This window comes from Emydura macquarii, unplaced genomic scaffold, assembly GCF_026122565.2.
Source record: "Emydura macquarii macquarii isolate MOO-44397 ecotype Brisbane River unplaced genomic scaffold, CSIRO-AGI_Emac_v2 contig_295, whole genome shotgun sequence".
NCBI lineage: Eukaryota > Metazoa > Chordata > Testudines > Chelidae > Emydura > Emydura macquarii.
The window spans coordinates 11,446,824-11,462,858 of NW_027130432.1; the positions used below are offsets into that span (position 1 = coordinate 11,446,824).

Genomic DNA, 16,035 nt, shown 5'->3' on the forward strand with positions numbered 1-16,035 from the left:
CAACCAGTGACCAGGCAGAGAACAAATACAAAACAGCCTGATCAAAGGACAGCGTCATAGGCTGGTACAGGCCAGATTCTGATCTTGCTCACCCTGGTGTAGTTGGTTTGTCTTCAGCGAAGGAACTCCAGAGTTACACCAGGGTATGGAGATCGGAATCTTTCCGCAGCTGTCTGGCTTCTAGGGAAAGGAAGGAACATCTTTTTAAAAAAAACCCAACAAACCAACATTGTGCATAATGGGTCGTGGTTTTCTAAACATGCTAGTGAGCCTCAGCTAATCCTCTCCTGTCTTAAAAACAACACCCCTCCCTAAATGCATCACTACCTGGGCTGGAGAAGCCCGTTTTGCTTTTCATTTGCTGACTCATCACTCCTTTGTCATCTGGGAGCAATGTGGGTGCTCTGACCATGGTCGACTGCACCAAAGAGGTGACGTGTTTTCTCATCTCTCTCTCTCTCTGTCTTATGTGCAGTTAGGAACTGATTACATCTCTCTTTTGTGAATCGCTTGGTGTAGTTGCTGTGGGAGACATTGTGTAACGGGATTTTAGACGCCACTTCAGGGTGCTACTAAGAGTGACGCTGGGCCCATGGTTTGTAATCTTAACCTGTACTTTTTTTAACAATATAAACATATTAGGGCAGTGTGACGGGGTGGACTAGGCCCAGAAGAGGCCTCAGGGTCCTACCACACCCCATCCCAGAAAGAAGCAGTAGAGAATTCCTCCAAGCGGTCTAGAGCAGCTGCATGGGAAGCAGCCAATCAGAGCACTACAGGCCCATATAAAAGGAGCTGCAGTAGTTAAAGACAGCCATTTCATGCCTGGAGCTGGAGGAGGGAGAACTGTGTTCCTGGCTGGCTGGTTGAAGGAGTGGCAGGACTATGGACAGATCAGTTGCTGGCAGGGACCAGTGAAGCAAGTAGGAGCTCCTGGCTGGCTGCTGGGACTGAGTAAAAGATTTCAGCCCTACGGTAAGGGTGAAGCATTTGTGAAGGTGCTGGGGTCATGGGAAGTAGCCCAGAGAACCAGTGACTAGTTAAAGGGGACGCAGTGGCATGTGGCTGCTATTCATAGGATCCCTGGGCTGGGTCCCTCCCATTAGCCATTAGGGAAGTGGCATATTCCCTGAAAATGGTGAATTTACATAAGCCCAGGAAAGTGGCTGAAGACCTGGAAAAGGTTCAGCCTTTAGGACTTTAATACCCCCAGAAGGGAATTGGATGGTTTAGTGGTCCAACTGGAGAGCTGGGACCAGAAAGGCCCAGGGTGGGCAAAAACACTGTCTTCAGGGAAGATGATCTGGGTATATGGCTCCATACCAGGGCCGGGGCTATTTAAAGCCTGAGTCCGGGGAGAGATACAGAGATATCAATGGAGGGGTACTGGGATAGACCCCTGTTGGTTTGTATGCCCTGGAAGGGGTCTGTTTTCTTTCACATACAGACTGTGTATGACTCGGCCTGAGGGCACAGTCATCGAAAACCCACCTGAGAAACCCCGACAGAGGTCACCGCAGCCGCTTGGTCACCCTAACCTTTGTGCAAAGTCAGGGCTGGGCAGAACATAAGGGAGACATAACTGATTATTGATAGACTCCACCGTATTCTGCATAAGTTGGATTCAGGGAGGATCCAGGACATCACTCTGTGGACTAAATTTGGGCCAGTTACACGTGTGCAAACCCACTGAAAACCGCAGGAGGCAGAGCGAGGGCAGAACTTGGCAGCTGTTCCGGGACTTCAGGTGGGGTTTGGTGGCTGTTGGCAGCATCGGATCTCACCCCTGTCTGGTTCTCTGTGCAGTGACACAGCAGTCCAGGGCAGTCAGGAGCTAGAGACAGAGGGCCAAATACTCTTCTGTCCCATTGAATCAACCCGGTCGATTCCAGTGAGGGAGCAGAATTTGGACCAGGACTGGTTAAAAACAGTGCAGGTCTGGTTGAATTTTTTCCCCACAGCATAGGATTAACCTAGCCTGATTTCCCTCCCAGCCTCACCCCCCGAGTATGAAGCGTCCTCCCTGCACACTGTAGTCATGAGAGAGACAGTGAGGAGACTTTGGCTTTGCAGTTTGTTCCAGCTTTGCAGAGGCTGGCTGTTCAGGCAGCCGTGGGCCTCGGTAATTGGACAGGTGGGGGTGCCTTTTAACCACGCAGCCTGTGGTTCTCTTCTGAGAATTGGCTGGCTTGCTTAGCTGTCAGCAGAAAAAAGCAGAAACCAAGTGCAGTGGAATTCAGAGGCGCTGTTCGTATTTGGTTCTCGTGTTTGGGTCATTTGCTTGTTGCTTTCTTCGTGCCTACAGATGCTCTTACTTTTTTTTCCCCAAAAGATTTTTCTCCTCACTTTTTTCCTTCTCCCTTGTTCTAATAACCCCCTTGGAAGCTTGAAATCCCTCTAAAAGCAAAGAAACAAACAACCTGCCCTGATTATGCATATCCATCCAAGGTACTTACATGGCCCCATTACTGTCGTGTCTGAGCACCTCACAACAACGCTGTGTGAGAGGGAAGTGCTGTTCTCCCCATTTTAGAGATGGGGAGCTGAGGCATGGAGAGAGTAAGAGACTTGCCCAGGGTCATGCAGGAAGTCTGTGGCAGAGCCAGGGATTGACTCTTGGCCTGCTTGGTCCCAGGCTAGGGCTGTAACCACTGAATCATCTTTCTTCTCTGACTGATGCTGGTGGAAATCAAGAGTAACTTCATCCGAGTCTATGAAGTCGCACCAGTGTGAAACTGAGGTGAGTATGGGAACATACTCAGTAAACTGGTGCTGACTTGTCAGGTTTCATTCTCCAAGATGAATGAGGAGCAAGAAGTACACAAACCTCATAGGGAAATGCAATGGCTACTTTATGTTTTGAAAATAATGGTTTGATCACATTCTAATTGAATTGGTCTGGTGTTCAGGCCAGTGTGCTGGGCTCCAGGGCCCCCCTTTCTATATGGACAGATGAAGTGTGGTCTAGTGGTCAGGTTCCTGAGTTCAAATCCTGCCTCAGTCATTGCCTCACCATGGGGCCCCAGGACAAGTCCCTTCACCTCTCTGTCTCAGCTTCCTCATCTGTGTGACAAGATCTGGGTTTCACATTCCGTAAAATTCTGGGTCTGTGGAGCTAGAGAGAATGAGGGGCCCAGCCGTGAAATTCAGATCCAGTCACTCCAGTACCAAAATCTGGGTTTGTTTGTATCAGACCCATCTCTGAGTACAATATTAATAACAGTGCCCTGCCACAACGGTGTGCAGTGCGGGTGGGAGGTTTAATTTATTAGTGCTTGTAAAGCACTTTGAACATTAAAATGCATTTTATAAGTGCGAAGTGGTGTTATTGTGCTAGCAGCAATAGCACACGTTAGAGGAGCACTATTAGCATGACTAATAGTAAATAATATATTCACATTCCTGTAGCATAGAGCCTTCATTCAAGGGGCGAGTGCCTTACAGAATAAACATGATTGTGCAGATACTACAGCTGGCTAAGGATGAGGGTCAGACGGATGTTTCCACTGACCTCATGGGGCTTGGATCAGGCCGCAGGAGATCAGCTGCAAGTTGTGTGGCAAACAAAGCAGAGTTGGGAACTGAATCCAGGAGTCTTGTCTCTGAGTCCCCCGCTGTAACCATTTGAAAGCAATGGAGCTGGGCAGCAAATGGGCTGTGAGCGTGTGTGTGTGTGGGGCTGAAGGGGAGGAATGTCATACATATGATTGAGAATGTCCCCCGGCCCCCATTTTTCATTGACATTCCATTCCGATTAGCGTTTTCTGAGCTGCTCTAGCAGATACGGCCTCCTTCCCACTCCAGCTGTGTGCCTTTACTTTTTGTCACGGCTCGCAGACATCTTGATTCTCCTTTTGCTTTTCCGCCCCTTTACCTGCAGCTTTTGATGGACTTTGTCTGCAGCCTCTGTTGGCTTGGTGCCCTTTGCTGTCTGCAAGAAGTCTGATGTGAGTTGGGGAACCAGATAGCAGGTTGGAAAGAGCGGATAAGAAATGGCTCAACAGCACAGATTTCCACTCTTCCTCTAGTATTAACGTGGGGGAAACAAAGGAGCTGCCCACCTGAGACCTCACGTTATTTGCTGGCTGCTAATTCTTCCCTCCTTCGTGCTTTTGCTTTTCCCTTCCCAGTTCCTCACAGGCCCCATATCTACCTTTTTCCTTCATTGCCTGTCCATGGTATCTACCTATAGCCAGGATTTTCAAGTGAGGAGAGCTTAGGGCCCCATGAGCTGCCTAGGTCGCAACCCCTGTGTGCCCGAGGTATTTCTGGGTGGGTGGAGCTACCTGACTTCCAGCCCCTTTATGCTACTGGGTGGTGTAAAGGGGCGGGAATGTGCCCCAGATTCAGTGCAATGGAATTTGGGAATGAGAACAATACTCACCTGCTTGTGAAACGCAGTGGAGCTGTCAAACCCAGTCATATGTCTGGGATTGCTGAGGAAAGCCTGTTTCCAGTAGCATTTGTTATTTGGTGGCAGGAAGATGAAACCCCCAAGACTGAAAAGCCCTTGCAAAAATAAAAATGCAGATAAATCTGCAGCGCAAGAAGGGAATGAAAGGGATTTGGCACAGAGAATTTCCCAGGAATGTCAGTCCTTAAACAAATACTTTTACACCAATTGTAAACTCCCAGCTGGCTAGCATGGCAGAAATGGGAGCTCTCGAGAGCCAGCTGGCTGCCTGCCTCTTCCAGGGAGGGAAGTAGCCCTGGGATGAGATAGGAAGCGCCCATCCTTTCTTAGGAGGTTGCAGGGAAGACAGCGGGGATAATAATGGTTGAGGCTCACATGTGGGTGCAATCATAGTTTCCCATATAGAGGAAGCAGCCTTAGATCTGTGAGACCAGCACTCTGGAGAGGATCAAACTGCAAGGATCTGTAGATATTGATCCTGTATTTTCCCAGAACAAGAGAGTAATCACTTCCTGACTCTTCTGCATGGCTGATTTGAGCATCTTGAGGTCTCCCATCAAAGCACTGGCCAGGCATTTCCCCACTTGGTTTGTGAGAATCAGCAAGACCGTGTGGCTGCGCCGGGCTTTATTTCTCCTGACGCACCGGCCGTTGTTCACCAGCAGAGACTTATTAGAGGGACCTGCTTGGCAATTCCTATATTCCTGCCTGGCTGCAGGAATGGGAAGGCTAATAAAGGGTGTGGCTTAGAGTACAGAAAGCTTGATCAAGACAAGCTCTGAGTCAGTCGAATCCTTGTGTCTGTGGATACATTTCTCCAGGGCGAAAAAAGAAAGGTTAAAAGTCATTATGAGTAGGTCACATCTGAGAGTCTAAGCAATTGGGATTGCTAAATGTTAACAAGGCACTAAACACAGCTGGACTACACTAGAGGTGGCAGCATAAGTAGGAAGGCTTTTCGTAGTAGAAATTTTCTATGGCTCATTGCTGCAGGGATTAGCAAATTGTTCTTTGTATTTAAGATCATGGATGGCTCCAGGAACGTGAGAGTGTGACTTGTAGGAATGATGAACTTGGTGGCTTGGCCAAATTCCAGCATGACTCTTACATGGAGTCCCTAAAAGAAATAAAATAAACTTCTCCCAGCATTTTATGTGGCTACCACATTTTTCTTCACTTCCTGTCCTGAAGAATAGTGGTGTTGTGCACTCACTGCATAAATGTATGGATAACATCTCAACAAACTACCTGAAAAGAATGCTACGGTTGCAAAGTTGAGTAACTCAAAAGTTAGGATATGCCAGTATTAAGGCATTGTGCAACCTTAATCTGGCTTCCTTGTGCATATGCCTTATGATATAGTGTAATTAACTGGTCATAGGCTAATTTTTCCACAGGATCCTGGCATCATTCAGTGCAGAGACTCAACTGTGCTCCCTTAATGAGAATAAAAAAGAAATACTGAACAGCTGCTCATCAGTCAGTGTGTAGCCTTGGGCCCTGTTTACTGCACATCATCCAAGCCCTGTACTGAATGCAGAATTGTTGGGCTTTTCTATGGCACTTGTCACTAATATGAGTGCTTCACAAACGTTAATTAATTATCTTCACAACACTCCTGTAAGATAGGGGTTGCTCTACCTATTTTAGAGATGGGGGACTGAGGCATGGAGAAATTAAAGTCAAAATTATCAAGTGTCCTCTTGTGTGCCTGACTTGAGACATCTAAGGCCAGATTTTTTTTTTCCAGAGAACTTAACATTTTATATGTTCATAGTGTAACTCCCATTGACATCAGCTACAGTTGTGAGCTCTCAGCACTTCTGCAAATCAGGCCTCAGGTGTCTTACTTTGGGCATCCAGATAATGAGCAACACACAATTATTGGTCAGCTGTGACAATTTCTGTTAACTGATGTGATCAGAATCACAGAGGACTCAACTCTGTGGCAGAGTCAGGGATGGAATCTAGTTCTCCAAAGCGGCATTAAAGTGCTTTAACTGGGAGACCTTCCTTTCTCTTCTCATCCCCTTTCTCATGCACTACACAGCTTCCACCTTCTGCATCAAAAGGTATAGGGGTCGTATAGCCAACAGACTCCTTTACTATGCAACTCTGATTCATCTCTAGGGAATCATCTGTCCTGTGCACTGAATGAGGCAGGGGTCCTGTGGACAACATCATATGTGAGCATGCAATTAAAGATCTCAACCTCCACATTCTTTGAATGTGGGTTTTTTCCTTTAATATGTGACATTGTGAATGGTGCAGAGTTGACTCACTTCTAGTCTGTAGCAAAATCTGTAGCATGAGCAACTTTGTAAGCTTCTTAATGTATTAATTCTGTGGTATTAACGCTGAGTCATAACAGTTTCTGTCTTCCTCATGATTACCGTTGACAAACGTTTTTTGTTGTTGACTATATTTGTTGTCATTCAGATGCTCTCTCATTCTCTCTCACTCTCACTCTCTCTCACACACACACATAATATGGTGTAAAAGCTATGGTAGCAGTTCCATAGTAAAGTTGTGTTGCGATTTTCACTCAAAGCAGGATAAAAGCCCCGAGGACCTGGCTCATTGTTATACCTGGATGCAAGGAGCTGGACTGGATGACCCAATTGGTCTTTTCCATCTTTAAACTTTGCTGATTTACATGTCTGATTCCCATGACTGCTGCTGGCAGGCAGTCCGGCTGTTTTGCTTCGTCTCAGGTCTCCTTCCTATTCAGTGTTTAACTGCCACAAAATTAACTGGCCACTTAACTCTTTTAAGCTTCCTAGCTTTATTTCCTTACACTTCGCTGAACCAGTAGTGTACCGTGGGTCTCCGGCGCCTGGGGGCCAAGCCTGCGTTTGCAGCCTGCCTCCAGGCCTCACGCCCCTCCATCCCCCCACACAGGACAGGAGGGGTCCCTGGCTCCCACTAGATGGCGTCGCCCTCCCAGCTGCCCTGGGGAAGAGGAGGGTCTGTACCTGCGGGGGATGAGGGTATATGCTGCTTACCTCCGCCTGCTAGGGGGACTTTCTGGCGCTGGCTCGAGCGGGGCTGCCTTACCCCCTGGCCTGGGGAGGGAGGTGCCAGGCTGGCCCTTTAGGACACGCAGGGGGTGCAGCTGCCATCCAGCCACCCCTTAGAGCCTCCTGTGCCCCCCGCCTGTTGTGAAGCACCAGCCTGGCACCCCCCTGCAGGCCAGTGCCTGGGGGCCTGCCCCCCCTCAGTATGCCCTTTCACTGAACTGAATGAGCCACTTAACCATCACCTGTTCAAATTCTTAGTTCTGATGTGTTGTTGCTGTGCCTCACTTCCCACCAGCCCCCACACACTCTATGTGCATGATGGGGCTGGTGGTTCACCCCAGTTTGCCATTTTCAAAATCCTTATGCCCAAGTATAGACAAGGCCTATCCCTGCTCAACCACTGGTGCCCAGCACATGTGCAGTGGTACTATCCCTAACTGCAGACAAGGACATTATAGCAGCTTACACAGTTTGGGCTAATGTGGGTTGACTTTGGCTAGCTGAGTTGGTGCATGCTCTTGCTTTGGGGATCAGCTGCACTGCTTGCTGAGCTGGGGCTATTCCCAAGCACATACAAGGCTTTACTCGAAATCCATAGCTCCTCCCTGTGGCCTGTGCTTTTTTTTCAAGAGTTAAAAATACTGCCTGGGTAACTGTGAGCTGTAGGGGTGTTAAATGCAAACCAAATTGACATCTGAGTAATGTTGTGGATAAGATTTCCAAGTGTACCTACAACTTACTACATTTATCTCTATACTGGCCCTATGCAGCTAAGCACAATGGAATACCTGAGGTAGCAATGATGCATTCCACTAAACACAAGCGAATCTCCAGCCCTCCCTTTTAAGAAGGCATCCGTAGGGGCCCAGCAGCCCCTCTGCTGGGCTGCCCAGTGTCTCCACTCATGATCTGTACCATTGGGGAGTGCAGACACCACCCCAAAGCGCACAGAGCTGGGAACAGGAGGTGCTGAGGGTCTAGCTGACTCTGCTCTGCTATTACTGAGGGCTTAGAGTAGGCGTGGGTTACGGGGGCTTTTGCAAGGGAATGATTGCTGGAGCCTGAGGTTGAAGACCTGGGTGCGGATGCATAGCTATTTAATCTGGATGTCCCCAATGTAAAGTATGCTTTGGGGAAAGAAATCCTTCCCTGGGCAGTGGAGCGGAGACATAGCTGCCTCATGGTCATTGCATTCTAGCCTTGTAGCTGTAGTAGCCCTTGCAGCTACTGTGTGCTCGCCGTGGGGTGATCAGGGTGGCAGATCTGTGTGCATTGTCTCTTTCCTCCTCCCTTTGGTGCCTCCTTGTTATCCCCAAACCTTTCTGTGGGCTGGGGCCCCTGCAGGTTATTGGTGCGGTTTTCATAAGTGCTCAACATTGGCCTAACTCTGCTCCCATTGAGGCCAAGTCCAGAGTGCTGTTGAAAATCCCACTGAAGACCTGCTGGAGCCGTGATTTCCCGATGTGGGCTCCCCTCAGCCTGGCCATTAGCACAGCAGATCTGGGTTGGTTCCACTGGAGCCAGGTTCTTCCAGGACTGCAGAGAAGGGATGGGAACTGCAGCTAGGTGCATATAGATGGCCCAGCTCTTCTCTCACTGCAGTCAGTAGCTAAGCAGTCATTGAACTCAGTAGGAGCAAAATTGGGCTGCTGAACTGGTAACAGAACTGGGCATTGTGCAGGAAGCTGTTTGACTGGTTCCTAACTTTATAACAACAATAAATCCTTTTGCATTTACGCCGTGTCTTTATCTTGACAAGCTGAGAGCTCTTTATGAGCGCTAATTAAGCTTCAACACCCCAGGTATAGGATTATTGTCCACATTTTATTTCTAAGCCAATTTCCGTTCAGACTTGGCACAGCGCACAGTCTCCGTTGCAGAGGAGGTACCTGCCAACCCTGACCATCTAAATCCAGGCACAGAAAAGCTCCTGAACAGTTTCCCAGACAATGAACCACACCATTTCACACCTTCTCCCCCATGATCACGTCATTCCAATACAATTCTATTTGGCAGTATCAAATTTAAAAAATAAAAACCTCCATTACGCTGAGAATGACGCTTCAGTCCAAAGAGTAATATTTTTCTCCAAACAGTATGATCACCTGGATGCTTTGATTGGAGGAAGGATGGTGGTGTTAGTGCACTCAACTGGGACTCGAGAGGTGGGATCATTTTGTGTCTCTTGTAGAGTCCCTCTGTGTTCACGTAATCTCTCTGTGCCTTAGTTCTCCATCTCTAAAATGAGAGTAATGATAATACTTCCTTGTCTTGCAAAAATTGTTAACATAAATTCATTAATGTCTCTGATGCTCTTGGATTTGTAAGGGAGAGGGTTAAATAAGTAAGTAGACGGGGAGAAAATTCTTCCTTCACCTTAAATATAGTGTCACTAGTGTGCTTCTCAGAGACACAGATATCAGAGGCTTTTGATGATCTTATTGTAAGCACAAGAATCATTTGTGATGTTCAGGACGTTGAGGTCTGTATCTCCTCTTGCCACATTTCCCCTCTGTATTGTGTTTTGCATACTGTGGGTCAAGATCTGGACACCATCACTCACGAGAAGTAGTACCTTACTCTGCCAGTCGTCCCACTGAATTCAGTGGGATCATTCACAGTCAAGTATTACTCAACAGGAGGAAAGGTGGTAGAATTGTTTTTAACAGGAAGAATCTATTTCTATTAAGATCAAGTATGGACAGTGTCTGTCTGCCTTCTTTGATTAAGAAACACAAATAAAAGCTTTTAAACAGGGTTTCAACTAACGCACTTTGTGGGCCAAATCCAGTGCTGGTGGAAACTGCCTCAACTCGCTGGAGTTACATTAATGGTCACGTTGGCCCAGTGGCTTTTTCAAACTTTAAAAGGTTGCAAGTAGCTTTGGTGTGGTGGAACCATGATACGTGGGGCGTGAATCAGCCAATCATTGAGCACTTGAGAGGAGATGATTTGTGTGCTGTTCTCCTGTTGGTTACAGTGCTCTGCAGGTTTGGGTTGGGGGTTTTCACACAGTTGATTTGAAGCTGTGCTGACCCAGCTATCCTGTAGAGCTGCCTTATAACAATCCAGCCATCATGAGATGTAGCTACTTCTTTTGCCAGCTGGCAGTGGGATTTCAACTGTATATGAACTTTTATTATTTAGATAGTGTCAACACTGTGCTGGGTAGTTTAGAGAGAGGAAACAAATGGCCTTCTACCAAAGAGCTTACAATTTAGATGAAAAGATCTCTTAAAATATAGATACATATGTATCTATCTGCACATTAGGTCATCTGCTGTCACCTGTGTTAATGGCTAAGACCCCGTCTTGCAAACACCGTATGCATGTGCTTAGCTTTACTCACAGGAGTAGCCTCATTGTCCTGTTGTTCTATATTAACAAGAATAAAGTTAAGCATAGGTGTAATTATTTGCAGGATTGGGTCCTAGCAGGTATGAACAATTTGGACTCAACAAGATTTCTTACCTCCTCCTCATTAAGGGGCTTGTTTCTGCTTGGTACAGAGAACCTCCCATGGGGTGCTGAGAGCCTCTATTCTAAAGCTTCTGGAGCAGAAGGGTCTGAGTTCTGTCCTCACTGCTGCCATGAAATCTGAAGTGACAGCTGCGAAATCTGGGGGGGTCCCATATTGGTTCCAGTATTCAGTTCTAAAGTGTCTGGAAACTGCCAAGACTGTTGAAAAATCACTCAGCTAAATGTCCCCCTGAGTACTGCAATCTGTGAGGACCTTATCCTGCCTCTCCTAGTTCTTTGATGGACAGAACCTGTTCTTCACGCTCAGGGAGCAAGAGCCATGGCAATTTAATTGCCAGATCCTCAGCTGGTGTAAATGTGCATCTCTCCACTGATTTCAGTGGGACAATGCCGATTTGCACCAGCTAAGGATTTTGGGCTTGGCTAGCATAACATGATCTTGTGACTAAGGTGAGCTGCTTCCAGCCAGACCAAGTCTCTTCAGTTTTTCCAGTCTGTGTTATTTCATGGTTCCGTAAATATTAAAGCCTGGGTAATCCTACTTTTGTAATTCCACATTCTAAAGGTAAAATATGCAGCAGTCAGGATACCTGACTTGGGAGGAGGGACAGAATGGGCTCCCCAGCCACCAGCAGAATAAACTTCACAAAGAAAAAGCAATGTTTATTGTGAAAGAACCTCCCAACAGCCTGGGGCAGAGTTGGTCAAAATTTATTTTAAACAACAACAAAAAAAAGTCTATTTTTGTTGAAAACCCCAAAACTGATTTGATTGGTTTCCAGCAATTGAAAAACTGGATTTTGCGGTGGAGGGGGGAGGGAGGTTGCCACAAACGGAGAAATTTTGGGATTTGAGATGAAAACCTGAAAAATTTCAAAAATGAAATGGTTTGGGAAAAGAAAATCATTTCTTGACCAGCCGTAACATGGAGCCAAATTCTGATCTCATTTACACTAGTGTAAATCTGGAGTAACTCCACTCAAGGTAAGTAGAATTACTCCAGTGCTGTGCTGGTGTACCTAACATCAGTACCTCATATCTTCTGTTGGTTTCCTGAAACCTTATGCCTGAGGCTATGTGTTGAAGCCATGTCCATGTAGCACAGACTTGGGGGTGAAGCCTGTGAATGACAAGTCAATGTTAAAGGGACAGGGCATAGGTATAGATTAATTAAAACAAACTGAACCTCCGCCCCCAGACTCAAACCAAGGGCCTAATTCTGCTCTCACTTATACTGGTGTAACTCTGCAGCACATCCGCTGAGATCAGACTTGAGCCCCCAAATCTTATTTTGAGGCTGGGAAATCTTTGGTTAACCTCAGGTTTTTAATGTACATGATGCATGTAACCAATACACATCTAGAACATACCCATACAGCCACATAATAACAAGACACAGGACACACCTTCCAACCTCATCAGCAGGGAATGTCTTTGAAGTCATGGGAGTTACATGATATAAGGGAGATCAGAAGCAGGGCCATACTGTATGTACCAAAACAATGTACAGACAGGGCCCACTTCTGCTCCCACCACAATCAATGGGAAGTTTTGCCATTTAATTGAATGGGATCAGCATTTAGCCAAGAGTGTCTAACCTATGTCTGAGATGGTGGTGTAGCCCTCACTCACTTGGTGTGGTTTTCTGCCCTGCTCTAGTATTAGCTGGCTTATATATAGAAGGTGATCATTTTGTTACAGCCTTGCCTAACAGAGAGGGGGATTTCTTATCTCAGGCAGCAGAAGCTCATGAGTTTAGGTCCAGGGTTCAATCCTTGCTAGTGATAACCCACCCAAGGGTGTGTGACATGTGGTAGCCCATGGGGGCTTTGAACTTGGTGGGGCTCTGAAGGTATAGCACAGCTGGAATTGCTTGTCTCATTTTAAAAGCTGTCACAAATATTATGAAGTAGGAAAAACAGGGTCCCTCAGTCCAACACACCTCTCCTCTGGAGAGTGTGATATATACCATGGGCCAGATTCTGCCAGATGTGACACTTCTGCTAGTTTAAACCCGGTGGTGGAAAATCCAGCCTGGAGAGGCTATGATAGGCATGCCTAAGGGGCCAGCATTGCACTAAAAAATAGAATTGCACCAAATGCTGGTCTGGAATTCTATCCAGGTTTTATACTGCTCTCATCACTGTACTGCCATAAGCAATGTGACCAATAGCTGTCAGATGTGTTCTTGCAGCCACTTCCCAAGGGGTGACGTGTGTGCAGTGGAGTGTTTTTTGTTTGGGAATTTTTTTTTTTTAGAAGAAGATACGCATAGTGGTGTGTGTGTGTGTGTGAGTGAGTGAGTGAGTGAGAGAGAAGGCAAGGTCAAAGGAAAGCACCTGGAGTTGAAGGTGGTGAGGTTCATGATAGTCCTTGTTTCTGAGGGAGTTCACTCCATAGGCTTGGGCCAGCCCTCGAGAAAGCTCTGTGTCCTGCGGTCGAGCTTTACCCTTGGTGTAGAGAGTTCCATTGCACTGGAGGGGCAAAGTTCTCATAGGAAGGAAGGAGGCATAACTAGTGTGGCTGGGGAGCTCCTGTTTCACTGCATGCTGTTAGCAGCCTCCATTGGTAGGGCTGCAAGAAGGCACTAGACACAAACTAAAGCTACCTCCTCATAGAGAGGGAAGTAGTGGAAACAACACCTGTCCTCCCTTTGGGCAAATCTTAGCTGGAGATAGGAGCCCGGCTGATGTAGGGAGACATCCATTTACCCATCTCTGTATTCAAGAGTGTGGCCTCTATTGATTGCAGATGTTGTGATACAAGTAGTCCTACGTGGATGAGATCAGTCCTAATGTGATCCAAGGATTTTCCCCACACTACCTCGGATGTTGCTCTTTTGATGGGTAGTTTATATGTTAATCTTTGAACAGATTAAATTTCAGCAAAGTCAGTTAATTAAAAATTCCGTGTCATGCCCCTTTGTAAGTCCCGGATTTACCTGCAAATGGACGTGGCACAATGCCTGGAGGGAGGCTATTCTTGTGAAAACCCCAACTCAGGGTGTGTCTATATTGACACTGTTGGCACCGCTGGATCGAGTCTGCAGGGATCGACTGAGTGACAGTGCAGACCCGCTCAATTGATCCAGAAGTCGACGCCGTTAATCCACCCCTGCAAAAAAAATAACGCTGCATTGACGGGAAGGCATTTCCCATCTGCACAGCATAGTGGGGACAAAAGGGGCTCAGAATACCAGATCTGGGCTACCTGCAGAATCTGGCTCCATCCTTTCGAACTGCTTGGGATACATTCCTCAGGCTCTTACGCTGTGCAAGGATGATGAAGAGCTCTTTGAGGCGCCCTCTCGGAAGTGGTGCAGCTGGCTTATGTCCACCTCGCCTCCTGCAGTGTGTTTTTACATCCCATCTGCTCTGGTTCTTGGTGATGGGAGAGCGAGCACACAGGGAACAGAAACAGATCCTGTACTTGCAAGGCAGAAGGAAGGAAGCCCAGAAAGAACGTGTTCAGGTTGCTCACCAGCTGGTGACGGCTGCAGTTGACGGTCTAAGTTTGGAAGGATTAGATCAGAATTGGTAAATGTTTATAACTGTGGATGATTCACTGCAAGAGGCTATGGGGATTTGGTCCCAAATGCTCTTTCCTTACTATATATAAAGCAGAGCACCTGATCATTTATGCTCATTAAAGATTTCAGCAAGAGTTCGGATGTAAACTCTTGTGTCCGGGCCAGTTTCCAGCCCACCTAATTATATTCTGTACATTTACAGTTACAAATGGAGACTGGCATTCTTCACTTCCTAGCCTGAGCGCTTGTGTCATGCTGCTCTGTGCTGTTAAACAGTTTCTGCTTTTCACCCCCAAGGTAGCTCAGTGTCAGCAGTGGATGAAGGAATCTCTGCGTGTAATTGAGATCCTTGAGTAAGACATGCTCTCCATGTAGGATCCTGTGGTGTGTCAGATGGCTATTGAATCTTTTGCAAATGAATGTTGTGGGTGGATTTCTTTGCTTGCTGTCTCAGGGACAGCATGGCTTGTGGTAGGGCAAGTTCCCTGTGCTTCTCCTGTCCCGTCACTATCACTCAAACTTGAATCGAAGGAACCACTGGAGAAAGGCTCATTCACTCTGTGTTGTCCACCCAGCCCAACCAGAGTACTAACTGCTGCCAGATGTGGTGATGACATTTGTAATGCAGATACCAGTCCAGTAAACACTGGACTTGATACCACTAACTAGATTCACATAAGCCACCATCGGTCTGTCGGATCTGTAAATGTGGAGAAGATATCCAAACCATGGAGCTGCTGCTCTCTAAGGTCGTTCTCCAGCGGGACAGCTTTGATTCATTCCATGTCATCAGAAGTCATGGTGGGACATCTGTGATCCTTTCGTGCCCAGGGTAGCCACCTGAAAATGCCAAGGTCAGGGCAGGCTGCAAAAAGAGAGCAGATTCTCCCAACACTGGTGGGTGACACTGAAGTCAGGCTTCCCAACCAGCCACAAACTGCGTTTCTGATTCCCCAAACCGGTTATCAAGAAGCCAGTACACAAATACACACAGCCCCCTTTACTGCATTTCAGTCTCCAGCCCCAATCAGCCACTAGATCCAGTAAAGAGACCCGTTATTTAAACTCTGTGCTCTTTATCAAAAAGGTTCCCTCTGACCCCAAAGGGTCAGCCGCAGTATCAGATCAATATAAGTTTGGATCTTACCCAAAATACCACGCTGCCAGCCAATCCTTTAGTAACTAAAACTAAAGGTTTATTAAAAAAAGAAAGGAACAAACAGTAAGAGAAATGTTAAAGGATTAAAGTAATCAGATACATACAAATGATTTGAAAGTCCAGATACATCAGGTTTCTAGAAGAATTGTGGAGTTTACCGGCTTGTATAGTCCCTCTGGTGCACATCCAGTACCTGGATGAGTCTCAGTCCTTTGTGTCACAGCTTCAGTTGCAGATGACTTGATCCAGAGGTAGATAGGTGGCTGAAGCTGAACAGGATTGAAGACAGGATGGATCCCAGGCCTCTGCCTTTCTATATCCTCTGGCCCTTGCCATGCTACTTGTGGAATTTCACAGGAACCAAAATGGAGTCCAGAGTCACATGAGCGAGTCCTGGTGACTCATCAGGTATCTCCCTGGCTTCTCCCCCTGG

General features: G+C 46.9%; 1 protein-coding gene and 1 long non-coding RNA gene across 4 annotated transcripts in view; both read left to right on the forward strand.

Annotated features, from left to right (window-relative positions):
• The window catches only part of CPNE2 (copine 2), a 157,286-nt gene that overhangs the window by 11,304 nt on the left and 129,947 nt on the right, over positions 1-16,035 (forward strand). The gene's annotated exons all lie outside the window — the stretch shown is intronic.
• LOC137154370 (uncharacterized) lies at positions 806-5,675 on the forward strand. The gene is made up of 3 exons (XR_010920199.1): positions 806-975; positions 3,881-3,947; positions 5,437-5,675. It is a non-coding gene; the product is annotated as an uncharacterized lncRNA (long non-coding RNA).